General features: G+C 36.5%; 1 long non-coding RNA gene across 1 annotated transcript; it reads left to right on the top strand.

Annotated features, from left to right (window-relative positions):
• Positions 1-319: 319 nt before the first annotated feature.
• On the top strand, positions 320-13,284 carry LOC107313614. The gene is made up of 3 exons (XR_001555088.1): positions 320-577; positions 8,593-8,636; positions 13,071-13,284. It is a non-coding gene; the product is annotated as an uncharacterized LOC107313614 (long non-coding RNA).
• Positions 13,285-13,494: the final 210 nt, after the last annotated feature.

Below are 13,494 nucleotides of genomic sequence, written 5' to 3'. Positions count from 1 at the left end.
TGTATGAAAAGAGACTGCAGTTGCAATGTATCTTTCCCAAATTTACCGCAGTGACTCATTATGAATGTGTACAGAATGAATCAGAAATCTTTTAATTCTACTAGAAAACAGAATCAATTAAAACTTATTTATTTAAGAGCCATATGCAGATGCCAATAAAATAACACAGCACAGGTTTCTGACATAGTTAATATATCAAAATGTTATGTAAATGTTATGTATTGCTTCTGTTACATATTGCTATGTTATGTATTGTGATTTCTCAGAGCTGAGATCATTTTTACATTCACTATTTTTTTCTATTCATTGTATCAAGAAGTTCTTTTATCCCTGTGTCATGGTTTTGTAATTTTGTAATTTTGCTATCAGTATTCCACATCATAACATCATGTAAAGCATGGATACTTTTATTGAATGTGCAGTCCACAGAAGAAGACTACATATCCCAGAGAACAACACTGTCAGTGATAAGTCATTGGACCAGGACGCTATATAATCTTGTTCCCAGGCTGGAGTGCTCTCTCTCGGACTACTCAGAGAGTGGGAAGCATTCCAGCCATGTCGCCTAGAGTTCACAGTAGGCCTCTCGGTTTTTGGGGACTCTCTCTCTCTCTGTTTCGTTTGATTTATTAGCCTCAATTATATTATATTGTGTTATCTTGTATTCTAATATCATATTTAGTAAATGTGATATTTTTCCTCCTTAGATTGTCGCTGTTTTTATCCCATTTCCCTTTTCCCCCTCCTTTCCGGGCCCTCGGGGAGGGTGGGGGGAGTTTCTACGGGGTGGCTTCCCCTGTCATGGGCATAGGTAAATCTAGGTAACCCTTGACAGCCTGGCACTCTGTAGCGCAAGTTAATAGCACAGCATAGTGTGAAATGGAATAGAACAGACCAGAATAGTTCAATTGAAAGAGACCTTCAAAGATCATCAAGTCCTGATGCTCGATCCCCTCACCTAACCAAAAGTTACAGCACATTACTGAGGGCATGAACCACCTCAATAGGAAGACTGTTCCAGTACTTGACCACCCTCTTGATAGATATTTTTTTCCTAATTCCAGTCTGAACACCCCTTGACACATCTTTTACCTATCTCCACATGTCCTGTCCTCTGTTCCCAGGAGGACATCCCAGCACATCCCTCTGCTTTCCCTCTCAGGAAGGTGCAGAGAGCAGTGAGTTCTCCTCTCAGACTCCTCAAGGCTGGAAAACCCATGTGTTCTCTGCCTCTCCTCATGGGATGTACCCCTGAGCCCTTTAACAGCTTTGTTGCTCCCCTCCCAAAGCTTTCAAAGACCTTAACATCTTTCTTATGTTGTGGGTACCAGAACTGCACAAGTTGAGTTCATGCCAATACTAAATATTACAAAATAATTTTTGTTTAATACACCTCAAAACACACTTTGCTCTCCTGGCTACAAGTGCACACTGCTGGCTGACACTGAGCTTTTCATCTGCACCCCAAATTCCTTTCTGCTGAGCTGTTCTCCAGCCACCTGTTACCGTGTCTGACATTACTCCACCCCAATGCAGACCCAAAAACTTTTTTTAACTTCATGATGTTCCTAATTGTCCAGTGCACCAATATATCCATCTGCACACCTTCTCACCCCTCAGCAGCACCTCCCAGTTTGGTATCAACAGCAAAACTGCTGAGGATGCATTTCATTTCTGCATGCATACCGTTGATAAATATATATATATATGAAAATAGTGGATCTCAAATAATGCTGTGAAGAATAGCCTTTTTAAAATGGACTGCTATCACCAATTCTTCCCCAGCAGGAACAAAACCAAAGCTGACATTGCTCTTACAGCTCTGAGAAAGGCTGAAGGGCAGTATCCATACTGTAACAGCAGAGGTGACCACTATATTTCCTACATCATTCTAACTTAAGACTAAGTTCACAGTATGCTCTAAATTCTTCATCATAGCATAAAGTAATAATAATAGTAATAATAAAATACTGTGGCAAACGTTCAGCATGTGAGATTAGGATTCTCTCCCAGAAGGTCCTGGACCTGTGCACAGCTGTGTGCTCTGTTGTAGATAGACTGTCAGGCTTATCAGGCACTTGGGTAAAGTATGTGGATGTGCAGTGTGTAGATTATACACCATCCCATGCTTTAGATTGCTCTTGGCCTGTGCTCCACTGAACAGTACAGATGCAGCTTTTGACAACACAAGGCACCTCTGATTGATCACTCTGCAAGGAGTTCTTTCTTGTGCACAGAACTACTTTTGAGATGATAACTGCAAAAGAGGGATCATTCATTTCAAATCCATGATTTCTAAATTGCTGTCCACTGAGCCTTATTATTATGAGGTGCAGACAGGTTTGAAAGAAAGGAAGAAGACTGTGTATATACAGTTGCAAAAGTGAACAAAGCAGAAGGGAGAAAGAAAAGAATGCTTTCACAGGAAGTTCTGGGAAACAACAAACCAAAAGAGCTGAAGCTTTCTCAACTGCTGCTGCCACTTGCTTCAAGAGCCTCCCAGTGAAAGAGCTGCCCCTTCAGTATTTCCAGCTGACAGCAAGTGAGAAAAACAATGGTAACTTCAGAAGAAAACTGAACAAGCCTTTTCCCTCACCCCAAATTAAACTTTCCCTATAGATTTGCCTCAAATCAAACCTTCCACTTGTCACCTGTTAATTTTCCTTCCCTCATTATTTTTAAAGGCAATTCCTGCCTCTGTGAATCTCAGTAAAGGTCATCATGAGTATCATCAAAATTATACCTAAGACTGATCTTTGTTTATCAGCTTTCTTCAATTCTGGGGCAATTTTTTAATTTTTTTTTTTTATTTTTACTTTATTTTATTTTTAATAAAAAGCTTAGATTTGTCGGAAAAGGAAGTATTTCTAAGGTTCATAATTTGTAGTTCATTTTCCATCAAAGTGAAAAAAAAATATCTAGGGTAATTTTTTTACTTTTTAATTTTTTTTTTCCATTTTAAGAGCATAATTTATTACGATTTACTAAAATTATTTTAAAGTGTAAAAACCTGTCATAATTCTTGCCTGCAGTCAATGAATTACAATAATTAATAGGTTAGTCTCTTATCTTGTGACACAGACTATTGATAAACAACTTGTAATAGTTCAGATTTTTTTGTAGTGATGCTCACATGAGCAAGCACCTGAGGCATTAGTGTACAATTATTTGCTTTATAAGATAGGTATTTTAGCAATGAAAATTCCATTAAACTAGTCTTGCTAATGTCATGGTCTTCTTTTAGGATTCTGCCATCACTACAGTATGCTGCTAAAAAAGAAATCTCTGATGTTTGCAAATATCAGAGGCATAAATACGTATTTCTGGTTATGATAATTTAGCATTCAAAATATTTTTCTCCTCACAAGACCTTGATCTGTTCGTAAGAAACGTGCAGATATAAACAGAATGTCACTGAGTGTAGCCTGAGTTTCCAGTGATAAAGTTGGAATATTTCATCTTATCTATAATTTATTTTATTTAATGTTTTGAGATATTTCTATCATCTAAGACATAGTATGCTATGTATATATATATCATATCCTCCCACTGAGTACAAGAACCCTGCCTTTAAAGAGCAGCACTTTCTGACTATATCAAGTATATCCAAAATCACAACCTGTAAGGTTGTGAATTGATTCTGTAAACATAATTTGGAGAATTTAAAATTATACACTAGAAAAATAGGTTGTTTTTTTCTTACTGGTGCATCTGGCAGGAGGCATAATAATTTTCATGATTATTCTAGCAATGAATCACATATATGCCATTTTAAGAGTGGAGTGTATAATGGTATGATTCAATTCCTTTTGGAAGTTCACTTTTCACTGCTTTCCTCTTACTAATTTCAGTGAACAAAAACATGACCTGATATGTTAAAGAAAATGAGCCAAACCCTTTTTACATTCACAGGATATGAGAGTTTGAAAGTTGTGGTAACTTGTGACTATGAAATTACTTCTCCATTTTTTCAGCCACCTCTGCATTAAACAATATACAGAGCAGTCAAAACAGAACAAAGGCAGGGGGGAGCAGGCAGTTACACAGCTGAGAAATATGATCTTCCTTTTCCTGGCTATTTCATGTATATGTATTTAATTCAGATTTTTAATGTGAAGTCCTGCATGTCTGTCTTGGTATTGTATGTCTATGACCTTGAGCCATAAAGAAATATCATATTGCTTCTGTGAACTGGAAAAATACCAGAACCCATTAGAAATGAAACAAAATATACACTGTCATAATCAACTGAAATCTGATGCTTGGTAAAATATCAAGCAAAAACTGAAACTAGAAATGTAAATAATCAGAATATTGAAAGAAAACTGGAAGAAAAATAAAAGAATGAAAGAAAGAAAGAGAAAAAGAAAGAATGAGAGAAGGAGGGAAGGAAAGAAAGAAAGAGAGAAGAAAATAAAGAATAAAGAAAGGGAGTGAAGGGGGGAGGAAGGGAAGGAAGAAAGGAGGAAGGGAGGAAGGGAAGAAGGGAGATGAAAGGAAGAAGGAAGATTACTAGTAATCAATACTGCAAAATTACAGAATCTTAAAGCATGTTGTTTACACATAGTCTTAACCATACTTCTGCTGAAGCAATTGCACAACTTCAGAAAGAAGCCAGGTCAGGCAAGGTCAGGTTTAGTTTTTTTATTTAAAACATAAGCCAATTATTTTCTGTAGATTCCTACTTCAACTATTACTTTTTTGTGTGCGTGTTGATTATTCTGGTAGAGGGTCTTGTGATATATATTTGTATTCTGATTAGCATTTCTAAGTTGATTATGCATGAACCAACCACAACTGAAGATAAAATGGTAGACTGGGTGCATAGCAAATCTAGAACAAGAAAGTTTGTGTGAGCATCACCTGTGCTGAAATCTGTTTTGAAGCTCTTACAAGCAGGGAGAACATCACCATTATTCCAGGAGAGACGTTATTTTACTACATATCTAAAAATACTAAATTATATTCAGATATCAAACTGTATTCCTTCTATGTAAGGTACAGAAACAGTTTATTAAGACTAAAGTGGCCTTCTGCATATCACTGCAGTGTCATTTACTCTTGCTTCTGCAACTAAAATTCATAAAAAATGCCTCGTTTTCAAAATAGCCAACTAAAACATAAAACATCATTCTCCTTTTTTTATAAAAAAGATGTTTGTGCTTCTTTAATTATTTTGTTTGCCTGAACAAAAAACAAGATAAAATAATCTTTTTCTTCATAGAAATGGGTCTGATTATGAATGGAAACACATAACTGAAGAGATAAAATACACTGACTTCTTCTATGAAGACAGTAGACTTAACAGCAATTTCTACTCCTTTTAGATGCTTTTCAACTTTTTGTCTCAGTTACTTTCTATTCTGAATTTCAGGAAATGGAAGTATGGTGACAATATGATGTTGGAGAGTTGAACCTAGAGAACTTTACAGAAATATCTTTTTTGATACATTAATCTCCAGATGAATACTATGAAGTTCAGTCCTCAATTGAAATGCACATCTCTGCTGCAAACACAAATACTGTTTATCTTCCCAGTCAGTTGCTCATTTTTCATCAGCATGCTCAGCACTCTCCATGTGGCTTCTTCACATTCACCTTCATTACAGTAAATAAAAAACAGGTTTCAGAATAGGCGTTATCTGTTTGATTGATCCTACTCACAGCCTACAGCTTTCCCTGCTACTTGAGTGAAAGAGAACTCTCTTCTTTGCTACTGTGTGGATTAAAGAAAGTCAAACTTGATTACCCCTTAGAAATGCCAATCCCTTCCATTGCCAGCAACATTTTATTGATATTGATGACTATCTATATGCTAAGTATCTTGACTGAGTTCTCATCCATTGGAAGGGAAGCTGGTGAAATATGCGTTATACAAGGCAGGAATTTATAATGATTTCCACTCTGACCCCAAGTTTGCATTTTGAATAATGTACAATTAAACTTGAAGTTAGTCAGTATGAACAAAACTGCAAACCAAAATTTGTTTTGATGACCTTTGACTCAACCTTTATTATGCTAAAGGCCATAATTGATAAACATAATTAATAAACAACATAAATTAACAAGCAAATAAATAGAAGCAATCTTTACCAATATCAACATAAAGGATATTTTTGACATCTTCCCTTAAAGGATATTTTAACACCTTCCATTATGTTTTATTATGTAATAAATACATAAGTAATGGCTATTTTTTAAGATTCATAATGAAGTGAAGGACAGTCTTTTCACTTGTTTTTCACAAGCCCAGGCAACGCAACAGGCTTAGGGAGGAGTGGCTAGAAAGCTGCCTGATGGAAAGGGACTTTGATGTACTGATGAACAGTCTGCATAATATAAGCCAGCAGTGTGCTCAGGTGGCCTAGAACACCAATGGCATCCTGGCTTGCATCAGGAATGATGTGGTGAGCAGGGCTAGGGAAGTCATCCTGCCCCATTGGTGAGGCCTCACCTCAAGTACTGTGTTCAGTTTTGGGCACCTCAGTACAGAAAGACACTGAGGTACTGGAGCAGTTCCAGAGAAGGGCAACAAGGCTTGTGAAATACTTGGAAAATCAACCCTAGGAGGCTCTCCTGAGGAAGCTGGGGCTATTTAGTCTGGGGAAAAGGAGGCTTATTGCTCTCTTCCAGAATTTGAAAGGTGCTTACAGTGAAAGCAGTGATCGTCTTTCTCACTTGTGACAGGTCAATGGGAAATGGCCTCAAGTTGTGCCAGGGTAAGTTTAGGTTGGATATCAGGAAAAACTTTACAGAAAGGGTGGTTAAGCACTGGAATAGGCTCCCCAGGGAGGTGGTTGATTTACCATTCCTGAATGTGTTTAAAACCCATTTGGCTGTGGTGCTCAAGGATATGATTTAGTGGTGGGTTGTTAGGGTAGTTTGGTTAGGTTATGATTGAACTTGATGATCTTTAAGATCTTTTCCAACCTGAGCAATTCTATGATTCTATGCTTCTACTCTACGTGTTAAAGAATTCTTATTGGGTGAAAGCATGTTGCTAACACCAGGGCTATTTCTGTAAGGCTCCTTTTTGCTTTTACTAGAGATGGTTTAACTAGATGTTTGTCTTTCTAATATTGTAAAGAAAAGTACAGTAAATCGCTAAACCTTTGATCTTGAGTACTGGTGTTTACTTATATAACAGGCTTGTCTTTCTAAGGCTGCTTAAGATGGAAATCAGTCTTGAGAAGCAATTATTTGAAACACAGTTTTTCCACTTTTTGCAGATATATGAGAGTGTGGAGAATAAAATGTACTCTTTTTTGAGAAGATGGGGAACAGACTGTGGCTTACAGAATATATAAAAATAATAATATTTATAATAATATATATTTATATATTTATAAATAATATAATATATATATTATATAATATATATTAATATATATATTTATAAATAAGCAAGAAACCATAAAGTAACCATAAAGTTCAGCAACCTCAGAAAAAGTACTTAAAAAAAAAAAAAAAAAAGATATTCACCACAACAGTGACGCTACCTATGTAGAAGAGAAACGTTTTGTTCAGCCTGCAGATCTAAATGAAATGCCGACTCAAGCTGAAACAAAGTGGGAATAGTTTTCCACTCTGACTTGGTTTTACATGTCATCTAGATCCACAGGCTACATAATATGCTCAGTGCTAAATGGATAGCAGTAGCTCTAATACGTCAAGTACAGAAGATCACGAGAACACATTGCTCAGAGACCTGCTTATCTGAAATAGATGACACAAAAATTTTTCAATTTTTCTGAACTGCAAAATTTGATGTGTTTAATATTGCTCATCTTATCTCAAGGACCATAAATCTACTGTTTCATATGCCAATACTTATATTGCAAACCCTCCCTCAATTGCTCTTTTTCATGCATGGCCTCCTACAAAAAACAACCCTCATCCTTCTGAAACAGGTCTAATATGAAAAGGATTACCCTTTACACCTGATACCTGCTATCCCCTTCCAACTGTTTGTTCAAGTATGACCAAGTGTGCTGACTGATAGTAATTCATTGTTCCTCTTCATCATGGCCTTTCAAGTTATTCATTTATAATTCCTACTTTCACGCTGTTTCCTGTATAAGTCTCATAGGGGAGAGTGCCCTAAAGATAAGAACTGATGCTCAGAATCTGATGTGAGAGCTAATGAGTGGAATATATAGCTTAATGCTGGGAAGGCTTGATGACATTTATTAACAAAATGATCTCCAGACAGTGTCATTTCAACCTAACTGAAGTGATTGATTACTGGATAGCAGAGGTTAGCAAATGTCCCCCAACTGTTTGTGTGCAGAGTCCATCCTTACAACATCTCAAGGTTTTCCAGGGAGATTCATTTACTGTATAGTTTCTAGAGGGACTTGACAAACACTTATTCAAGGGACCCTCTATTTCTTACTACAAGTAGATCATTGTTAATGCCAATAAGAAAGACAACTTTTTCAGTGGATACTCCTTTTATCCTTCAGATTTAAACATCTTATAAACTTTTTTTTCATAATTGAATAGGGGCATAAATCATCAGACCTGTAGAAATATGCTGCCTGCAAATGCCATCTTAATGAAATACCTTGACTCTGAATTTTCAATCAACAGATATATGCTACTGGAGATCTTTCTTGAAAACTTACTGGATAAAGGTAAGCCTTGAACTCTTCCATTTCTCCCACATAAAGGAAGTAACCCTAAACAAAATTTGAGGGGTTTAATACACAGTTTCACCCAGAAGGATCTCCGTAACTTACAGACTGTCCACATTAGCAAAGTGAATTAGAAGCCTCTTTTAGCTGATTAGAACAAATGTTTCTTATGAAGTCAGCATAGTTATGCCCATTTTCACCATTCAAGGAGCATTCACTGACACTGAGACATCATGATACTACTTTTCTTAACTTACACTTCACTTGCACTATGTATAAGAGAAGGACAACATTCTATAATATGGTTATATTTGGATCTACTAATCAGCATTTGCATTCTGATATTTTGCAGAATATGTAGATATTTACAAATTCACTCAATACTATTATCTACTACTTTACAAAAGTACGTGTATTTATAATCACATACAGCTTCTAATCCAGGCACTATGATAACTATCTGCATTGCAGAACAAGTTCTTTGCTTATGATAACTTGCATATCTTAAATGCAATGAGATGAAGAAAGAGAAACCGGTTCAGTTACAAAGTAAACTGGTCAGCATTTTAGAAAGTCCTTGATAATTTCAAAACATAGTACGAATGTTTCAAGGACATATCACTAACTACAGTAACAGAATGAAGCATCTGCTTTGTGAGGAAAATTTCATGGTAAAAATAGCCTTTGAGTAAGTCACACAATCTCAACAGAATAATAAGTCTTTGACAATTTTCAAGGACAATTCAGAATGTTTCATTTTAGAGGCTGTCTTTTGTTCTTAATTTCAGTGTGTAGAGGTATAGACAGACCTGTAAGATACAGCTTTTATTTCCCTTATATTGTAAACTGAAATCACCAGTATACTAAACTGTTAGTAAGCTCAGGCAAATAGAGTATATTATAAGTAGAATCTTAGTGTTCACTGTCCGACACCGCAATTCAGAAGGTCTAACTATAACTCAGTCTTTCAGTAGCATCATGCTGTCATTTCAATCTTTTTTCTGTGATAATAGCAACTTGACTATCTAGGTAGTAAAGCTTTTATCACCAAAACCTGTAACAAAGCTGATGAATCACAGAATCACAGAATTATAGGGGAATAAGTTATATATATTAGTTTAATGCAAGGAGTAACATAAACTGCATCTGAAATTTAAAGCATAGGTGATTTTGCTGGATTGACAGGCATTTTAAGCAGAAACTGCACTTATATATCTTATTATCCACTTTAGATTACCCTATCTGAGCATACAAAGAAGTAGCAGATGCTTTCCAGTCCTTCAGAGAAACATTTTAGTTTAGGACATTTATTGAAAGTTAGGCAAGCTCATGGGCTGAAAGTTAAAAAAAGGCTTCCCTACCTTTCTAAACCAGGAAATTAATAATGATGAAAGTATTCAAATGCTCACAACACCTAGGACATCAATCCTTCTTGCCAAGGACATTCTAGAGCCTACTCTGATCTCTCAGGAGTTTTTGTTTACCTGAAAAAGAGAAGGAGTGGGGAGAATATGGAAGAGGAGTGAGGAGACAGGAAGGAACCTACAAAGATCATCAAGATGAACTGCTTGACCACCTCAGGGATTACTAAAAGTATATTACTGAGGGCATAATGCACAGGTACAGCATTTCTTCTGAGAACATCAAGAGTATTTGTCTGCCCTTAGGTTTTACTTTGGAAGAATTTTAGAGACTACTTGATGAGGAATTAAATGAAAAAATATCCTTCTTGCAAAAACTTAAATGGGACTTTTGGCTTTTTGGGAAGACTGTAGCTCACTTGTTACAATTCCTTTCATCTTTGTAATCCACTGGAGAATAGCAAAGTCTCATGCCCTTTTTCCCACCATGTACTAAGTATCCTATAGTGAATGTCTCCCATAGTCTAACTCAGGGGTATTCTCATTATGGACAAGCTGTAGTACTGTTTCCCACAGGCTTAAGTTTGGGAAAGAGGCTTGCCAGAAGGTTTGTCTAGAAGTTTCCTTGGTATTTTCCCCGAGAACTTGGCTTGAGCAGCCCAGATTCCAGCAGTATGAGGAAATCTTTTCACCCCTCTCTTTCTGATCCATGCTATGTGCAGAGCTAGGAGAATCTGAGTTACAGATTTTATATTGCATCATTCTGAGGGGACTTGTCATCTTCACTTGTTTGCTCTCAGCAGCAGCCTGATGCAATTTGGCATGCAAAAATATGTGCAATATCACAACAGCCAGAAAAGTAACATGTATTAGCCTTAGGTGAATCAGATAGCCAGTGCTCCTCTGATTAAATGCATAGGTCAAAGCCTTCCCTTCATTCACACTGGGAAAACTCTATTCTCTTGAACAGACTTTCTCTTGGAAATGTGTGGGGGAGTGTAGGTAAGCACACAGAGAAACTGAGATTTATGATTTTTTATTTATTTATTTATTTATTTATTTTTTTCAGTTCACTAGGATCAAGGCTATTTCAGGAAGCTGGGAATTCTCTTCATACATTTAAACTATGATGATCAGTAAAGCTCATGTTTAATGATTCTTACACAGTGCAAACTGCTTATAGATTAGGGAGGTAATGAATCAGTGTTTTGGGCTGTTACATCTGTGTTCTCCCTGTGAAATTGGTGTGTACTATTTTCCAGAGCATTACAAACTACACTATGTAACAGTAAACACTATTATAAGCCTGGAAAGCAGCTTATGTATATATATATATATATGAAAATATATATATATGTGTGTGTGTGTGTGTGTGTGTATACATTATATATAATGTATTTTATGTATTGCAGTACATAAAACTTGCAAGGCTCCACTGGTACTAATAAGTGGCTTCATATAGTGAAATTACACATCTGAAGTTAAAATATGTCCTCTCTCAGAAATAATGAACGACTGTGCATAATAATTCCCTCTAACAAGGAATGAATTTAACACATTCAGGGGACAAATTAATACTTATATAATGCTTCTTAAAACTTCTTAAATGTACGTTTTTACATTTTTATGTACATTACATTTATATGTGATGAAAGTATAAGTTAAAAATAATTGGGAGGATACAACTGTCTACAGAAAGAATAGTGGGATTTTTTTTAATTTTTTTTTTTGTAGTCATTATAAGGCTGTACTAATTTATTTCTATTATTATATAGCCCCACATAATTTCCAGATGATTATTAAAAGATATGCTGATTTTTATTTTTATTTTTATTGGTAAAATCTCCATGAGCAAGCTATGTATGTGAATGCAACCAAATTTCTGATGCTGAAACAGATTTTACTCAAGAGAATAAAATGTGTGCCTCCGGTGGCGCAGTGGTTAAGGATGCCACTTTGCAACACCGGAGCCCTTGGGTTCGAATCCCCTGTGGCGCAAGTGGTAGAAGTGCCACTCTGCTACACAGGAGGCTCGAATCCCGGGGGTTGGAATTGATGATCTATAAGATCCCTTCCAACCCGCACAAGACTGTGATACTGTGAAGGATGCTGTTTACTTCTTGAGCTGCATAAAAGACTCTGCACTGCCACTGGTTTCTGTTTTGTCTTCCACCTAATTTTGTTCATGTATTTTGTACAAGGTGCTGGCTTCTCCTGTCATATACTTGCTTAACACAAGTATAGCACATTGCATTATACTCTTGGGGGAGGCATGGTGGAGAAAGGGCATGTGAAACTTCATTGATGCATCATTTCTTTTTATTTTTTATTTTTGCTAGCAGTAAGGCTGCTTTCAGAATGAAGAGTATGAGCTGCTATAGAAGATAGATAGAGATAGTTTGAGTAACTATCTTTCTTTTTTCCAAAAATCTTTTATCTGCATTGTCTAACTCAGCACTGAAGAAATAAATAAGTATCCTGAGGTGAGGCTCTGCCAGTCACTGAGCAGAGGCTACCCCCTGGCCAACTCTCCACCCCAATTTCTCTTTTTTTCTTTTTTCCCCATGATGTCATATGGTATAGAAGACCCATTTGGCCAGGGTAGGCCAGCTGCCTTGATTCTGTCTCCCCCAACTCCTTGGACCTCCTCAGCCTCCCTCACTGGCAGAGCAGTGCAAGAATCTGAAGAACTGAAATATTTTTCTCTCTGTACATCACTGTTCAGCCACAACTAAAACATTGCTGTAATACACCATCATGTTTGCTGTAAAGCCATTCAACATGGCTTTTTACCTAAAGTCAAAACATTGTGTCATACCAGACTGTATGAAGAAAAAATCAACTCTGTCCCAGATGAAACCAGGACACTGTGGCATCACAGTTAGCATAAGACTTATAGTTTCAGTCTTAAACACATATTTCTCTAGATTCTTTCTCAGTTAAAAGAAAAACATTCTCACTTTTCTTCAGCCACTGAAAACACAGCTTCCATTTATTTCTCTTCATATGTATTTGCTACCTTGTTACCTATGCAGTTTTGCATTCTTCATACCTTTGTTCTCCTCTCCTTCAGGAAAGCAAATACCTCTGAGAAAAGTATGAACTGTTCACGTTGCAGAGGCAGTGAGAAGCTCTGCACCACGACATACTGACTAACCAGCCATTACTACCTTTCATCCTGATGGGACAGTTCAACGGAAAGTGTCAGCCTGATGACCTTTCTGTGCAGAGTTTAGCATAATTCCAGAACTCTACTTCTCAACAAAAAGCAATAAAAAAAATGTTTAAACTACTTTTTCTGTACTCCCACTGAGACATTTGTTACCGAAAAGCTATTTCAGAGGAAGAAAGCATGCCTTTTCTGTGACAAAAAATTCAAACTAAGGCTCACAAAGGAATGTTGTGGCTTCTTTAACCTGTATTTTATAGGGAATGTGAAGGAATATTTTCAATTAGGAGATTGTTTCAGCTAGGGGCTTTTTTTTACATATCTGTAT

This window comes from Coturnix japonica, chromosome 4 (genome assembly GCF_001577835.2).
Source record: "Coturnix japonica isolate 7356 chromosome 4, Coturnix japonica 2.1, whole genome shotgun sequence".
NCBI lineage: Eukaryota > Metazoa > Chordata > Aves > Galliformes > Phasianidae > Coturnix > Coturnix japonica.
The sequence above is the reverse complement of the archived record's forward strand: the minus strand, read 5'-3'. Positions and strand labels throughout refer to the sequence as shown.